Genomic DNA, 5,989 nt, shown 5'->3' on the forward strand with positions numbered 1-5,989 from the left:
CGTAGGCTCTCTTCCGAGCTGTTGAAGCCCAGTGTATTAACGAATCAATCTACGTTGATCACACATGATATGCAGCCCAATCTGAAGTTTATAACAAATCCTAGTTATCGGTTCAGTCTCACTCGCTTCAGAATGGATTCCTTTCATCGCTTAATCAGCTTCCCTGAAATGAACTATTTGTCTGCAATACTAACAAACTGCCCCTGTGATTAGGTATAGCCTCAAAGTACCATGCATGTAGTTCTTGTTTGTAAATTATACTCCAATATGGGCGCCATCTTGCCCTATCAGTTCAAGATCTTCTACACACACTTCTCAACAGCGCTTAGTCCTTCTTCAATTTTTACCATTGCCGACACACACGCCTACTTATATGCCACATTTGCAGACCAGTACCTTCGTATTCGAATCGATCGGACCACTTTTCTGGCACCGTACAACGACGCAGTAAGTTTCCAGTTCATGTTTGTTCCTTTTCCTTTTTAAACGCTCCGCTGGATGAGGATCACTTTAGAACTGCGTTGTCGTTTTTAACTGTTAACAGTTTTACAGACTGACGGGTGTCAACACGAACATGGCGTGCTCACCGTTGCCGTGTGACCTTTTGCATACAAATCTGGTGTTCATGTGACTTATATAACCATGACATTAAGGCTAAACTGTTTTTTTCTATGCGGCTTAGGTCGCATTCAAACAGTTTCAATTTGGGACAAATTTTTTACGATTCAAAACCGAGGGGCTTTTAGGAGCACTTATTAGAAACTTCAAGCACCATTTACGCATTTTTCATAGCTTAACTTCTGTATCCCAGCATTCAGTACTATAATATGGTCTGTTTTGGGACCAGTCCGTTGTGTTATATTGCTTTCGGTAACCATTCGCTACCACCTTATTAATTTTTTCGTCTCTGCTTACTTAAATGCTGGATAATACTTATTTCACTTCTCTTTCTCACCTCCATGCAGGTCTCTGGTGGTTGAGGCTTATCAGGGCCTTGACAAGTATTCACAGTTATTACTGCAACTCCAAATACCCCATACTCTAGAGATACTACCGTTAACAGACCTTTCCAGGTATTCTAGTACCTTGAATATATTAAGATTTTTTTCCCACGTCTACCTCTCTTTTGATTTCACGGTGGCCAATTTACTGTCAACTCCTAATTCTTATTCTTTCAGATCTTCAGGACCTAGCTTCCTCCTGGCACTCCAAAATCTCCTAGCTGGCCAGATGGTCTAGCTACATTTGTATTTTTAACCCTCTCACCTACAACAAGAATTCCTCACTTTTCTCTAACACATTCTAGTTTCAATATGCGCTCCCATTGCTAATCTGGAGCTCGCACCCAACTTGTCAGCAAAATGGCTACTTTCTATATGCTCCTAAGAATATTTTCCACTTTGGGTGTCCCTTTAATTACACAACGACCCAAATGTCCTTTTTGTTTGTTTATCGTGCCATGCCTTTCCTCTCTCTTCTCTTCTCACTGGGGTCGAACATGGTTTACCACCTTCTTTTGTGTACATAAATTACGATTTTACTGTTTTACACAACTTGTGTTTTGTAAAATATGGGTATTGTTACATACAAGTTTGCTTATATTATTGTCTTACAGCCTTGATGAAGTCACCTGAGTGACGAAACACATGTTGGCTGTATTTTGAAGAATGCACTATCTATATTGAGGCGATCTGTGCCTCCAATTAAAGACACCTTCTTCAACGGACTTGGGACACTTATGTATTATTTCTACAACTCCTGCATCCTACCAGGGATACAATTCCTTGTCACCTGACCAGACTTTACATTTGTGTGCTGTGGTCGCATTGTGTTTTTTGTAAGTTATATGTTATCCTCTGTATGTTAATCAGACGAAGTGCCACATTGCTACTGTATTAAGGTCTCTTAACTTCCGGCAATGCCACCCGCCATATCTATTTTTACAAACTCTCCCGACCATGGATGTTTGTTGCAAAATGTCAAGCTTTCTGTGGCCATGTTTAATGCTACAAAGAAATCTAATCAATTGGAACTGTGTCTACTTGGGATGGGAGATAAACAGTAATAAAAAGGACAATAAAATGTGTGTAATATGTTTTCGTATCTTATTTTATCCTTTTTGGTTTTAACACAAAGTACCGATAAGAAGTAGTGCGGGTTGTAGTGTTTATTTGCATTAAGATTTTAATGTATTGTAATGTACTGTATCCTGCTTTTATGATTTCAAATGAAACCGAATAAAGTATTCAAAGAGAAGGCGACTCAGGACATGGTGCCTCCCTCCAGATTTCAGAGCCCAACTCTTGGTCTTTTACAAGCCAAAGGCCTCAGGGTGCACACAGGATTACTGGGTGTTCTGGGCCAAAAAATGTCAGGATATCAGATACCCTTCAGCTCGAGTCACGCAGGCAGGGATGTACATCTGTATAACCAGGCAGGACACATTTCCATTCAAACAGCATCCATCCTGTGCGGTATATCCAAACCCCTGGAGCAGCTGAGTTGTTTGCACATTCCATTATTTGGTGATCCACTGACATTTTAGTGTCGAGCGCACAAGCGCTCCATCCCTGTTGTAATCTCTCTTTGGGCTTTTAGCCATGTCACGCCTTTCAATTTCATTGGTTCATGGGCTTGCCTTTTAAAATTCACTTGATTTCATTAGTGAAAGGCATGCACATGTCATGCCTTGTCTCGAGTTAGCCCTCCTCAAGCGCACTGGTACTGAAAACATACGAGGCTCCATGTTTTCAGCCTGATTTCTGCACTACTTTATCTTTTTATTTTCCACGCAGCGCCATCGCACCGGGTTTTACGTAGCGCAATTGTGCTTGGTTTTTTGGTTTTCAATTTCAGCGCGATCACGCTGGGTGCTACATAGCGCGATTGCGCTTATTTTTTTTTTTTCTTTCTTTCAAATTATGTGGCAAGAAAAGTCCGGTTAGGAGTTTACGATGCTAATAGCTCTAACTCGAGCAAATGCGAGAAGCGTTGCGTTGCAAATGCTTGTTAAAACTACTGTGCTGCGTATATTTTTAAGATCTTATCGCAGCCTGCTGCAATAATTTTGTCTCTTGCCTTCCCTCATCTGCTTGTGATTGCTAGCCTTCCTTACTTCCCGTCCCATTACTGACCCTGTACTCCCAAGACCCCTCCAGCTCCATGATTTCCGATTACAACCAGGGAAGGTGGTGGGTTGCCTCACCATCAGCGGCTCCTGCTCATACTCTCCTATTTGACTCTTGCTACTGCAAGGGTCTCAAGCCATGCAATCTCAGCCTAGATCCTCCATCACAATCACCTTCACCAAGTACCACCACTGCAAAGCAGCAAACCTGACTGTTTGGGTAGACTTGGACTCCATGTCAGAATAAGGAATACTACCCACAGTTTCACGGCATGAGGTTACTGCATACCTGATGGCACTACTACATTCCCTTTTTATGGAAGTTAAATAGTCATTTTCATCTTCGCCTCGCGTTTGATGTACTTTGATCAGTTAATGCTCTAGGGATGCTGTTATTGTAACCACAATTACGTAGTGTTGGCATCATTCTCTTGTCTATTTAACTACTGTGTAATCTATATAATTATGCATCCTCACTTTATCCTATGATACTCTGTGACCCACCTTCTGTGTATCATCCTACTATGATGGTGCTCACACATTTTGTAATATTGGCAATCCTTGCCTAATGCTGGCTGCCCTCAGTTTCATGTGGGTTTCGATTGGCATGAGGGAGTTCAACCCTGATTTAATGTTGGTGCTAGAATAATGATGTCCATAGCAGGCATGGTGTGGCACTCAACATATTTGTGACCATTGCTGTTATGATGGAGGAGATTTATAGCAAGCAATGAACAGTCCTTTCATGCAATAGCACTGCATGTGCATTTGAAGCAGAATTCGTTCAGAAGAGGTATTATTACGTACAAAATATAGAAGTATTTGATTAACACAACAAACTGGTATTTTGGAACAAATTTTTATATTTATAATCAAAATGGCTAGCTTTTGTTTTGGGGAATTAAGTTAATTTTTCTAATGTAGAAAGCTTGTATTGGATATCAAAATGTGTCAATTTACAGGAATTGACATGCTGATGTTTAGTGACAGTTTACGTTTCAAACTATATTTAAATATCCATTCGCTTGTTGCTGAGCTCCCGCTCGATTGTGTTTACGCTGAGCTCCCGCTATTCCGTCAGTAAAAGCATATTGGAGTATTATTTTCTGGAGGCCCCTCGGATTTCTCTATTCATCCCGATGTACTTCTATATCTAAGAATATGCAAACTGGACAAGAAATAGAAGAAAATGCTGCATCTTCTAGAGGCACCCACTGAGGCTTTTACATGCTACCATGCTGGTAGCTAAGGTTGCAACTGAGGAGTCTCTTGCTTAGTATAATTGCCATGTTGAGTGAAGTAACGCGGATGCGGGTGGAGACGGCGCAAAAGTGGATACAGTCAGTGTTAATCTTGATCTACAGCTGCAGCAGGTGGATTCTATTGTTAGCAGATTGAGGAAAGACGTGGCACAGTAGTTAACTGAGCAAACACCTTGCAGGCCACCCACTCTCTCAACTGATCTAAAATTCACACTTCATAGGATGGAGGACCAGGAGGGACAAGCAGACAAATTAATGCTTGCGTTTTCAGTGTACCAGAGATAGCTGAATCAAGGACAATGGAAATGTTTGAGAAAACTTTGTTTGGTAAAACCATCCCAGATATGTAGCTCTCAAAGATGTTTATTTTTGAACGGGCGCACAGCTCTCTTGATCCCTGTCTTGTTTCATGAGTTAACAAATGGCCTATCATCAATAGGTTCCTTCTTTACTGGGACAGGGGTTACAATCTGAACACTGTCTAGGAAGCAGAAGATATTCGGCTTCAGAATTGAACAAAGTGAGCGCCCCTACTTAACTTTACCACTGCAATACATACGACAAAGAAAACGTTTAACAAACTGAAGGATGCATTGTTAGATATGATTAAAACGCCAGGCTTCAATCTGCAAACTAAAGAGTATTCTTTGTGATGGTCCCCATTTCTTCACAGAAGCCAAAGCGGCTACGGATTTTATAATACAAACGTGAATGCTAGGGAAGAGGCAAAATGTCACTTTGGTAGCCCTGTACACCCCAAAACGTTTCTTTCACATATCAAATCTGCTAAATGGCGGATTATGTGAGACGTGTAATTACTTCAAGGTCCCCAGTTCATGGGCTATGAAATTGTCTAAAGTGTGTATATTCTAGGCGAATATGCAATAATTTGTTTGCTTACCTCACATGAATATTAGATAAAGTAATGAGAAAGTGACACATCACGAAGCCTAATTATCAGACCATCCAATCAGGAAACCTCCAACTATGGTTTCAGTCACGCCAAGCATTGATGTATTTTCACACCTTCCACACAACCACACACACAAACTCGCCTCTTTCTCTCATAAAATGGCAATAGCTTTGCTTATGCTCCTCGGGGCTCGACAGGTCTTTTATCCCATTGTGTACTGCCCTGGTGTGCCTGCTCCGGATTTGAAAGCCCAGGCCAGCTGCTGAGGCCTCTATTTTCCCAGCATCCCTAGGTTAACTGTAGCATGCACAGGGAGGCTTCAAGAAAGAAAGAGAGGGAAGTTAAAGGGAAAGCGATCAGGCAGAGAGAAAATGGAAATGGGAGAGAAAGGATGGATGGAAAAAGAGCGATATCACGAGCAGAGGAAGGGAGCGGAACTGCTTTTGTTTCCCGAGTCTGGCCCTGATGCATGTTTCCTAAGCAGTGTTAATCCAGGCTGGGGTGTCACTTTTATTAATTTTGAGGCAAAAGGCCAGTTTTATAGCAAGTGCTGATTTTATACCTATAATTTTGTAACCTCAACTGTGACACTGCCGCCTTATACATTCTAGTAAGCTTCGTTTGCCTTTGCATGTTCATGCCATTCACTACTAAATACCTCTATTATCTGATATGTAGGTTTATAAC

The 5,989-nt window shown here is 41.4% G+C and overlaps 1 long non-coding RNA gene across 1 annotated transcript; it reads left to right on the forward strand.

Annotated features, from left to right (window-relative positions):
- The first annotated feature begins 349 nt into the window (after positions 1-349).
- LOC138261603 (uncharacterized) lies at positions 350-2,086 on the forward strand. Its single transcript, XR_011199121.1, has 3 exons — positions 350-447; positions 966-1,073; positions 1,616-2,086. It is a non-coding gene; the product is annotated as an uncharacterized lncRNA (long non-coding RNA).
- The last annotated feature ends 3,903 nt before the right edge of the window (positions 2,087-5,989 follow it).

Source organism: Pleurodeles waltl, chromosome 10 (assembly GCF_031143425.1).
Source record: "Pleurodeles waltl isolate 20211129_DDA chromosome 10, aPleWal1.hap1.20221129, whole genome shotgun sequence".
NCBI lineage: Eukaryota > Metazoa > Chordata > Amphibia > Caudata > Salamandridae > Pleurodeles > Pleurodeles waltl.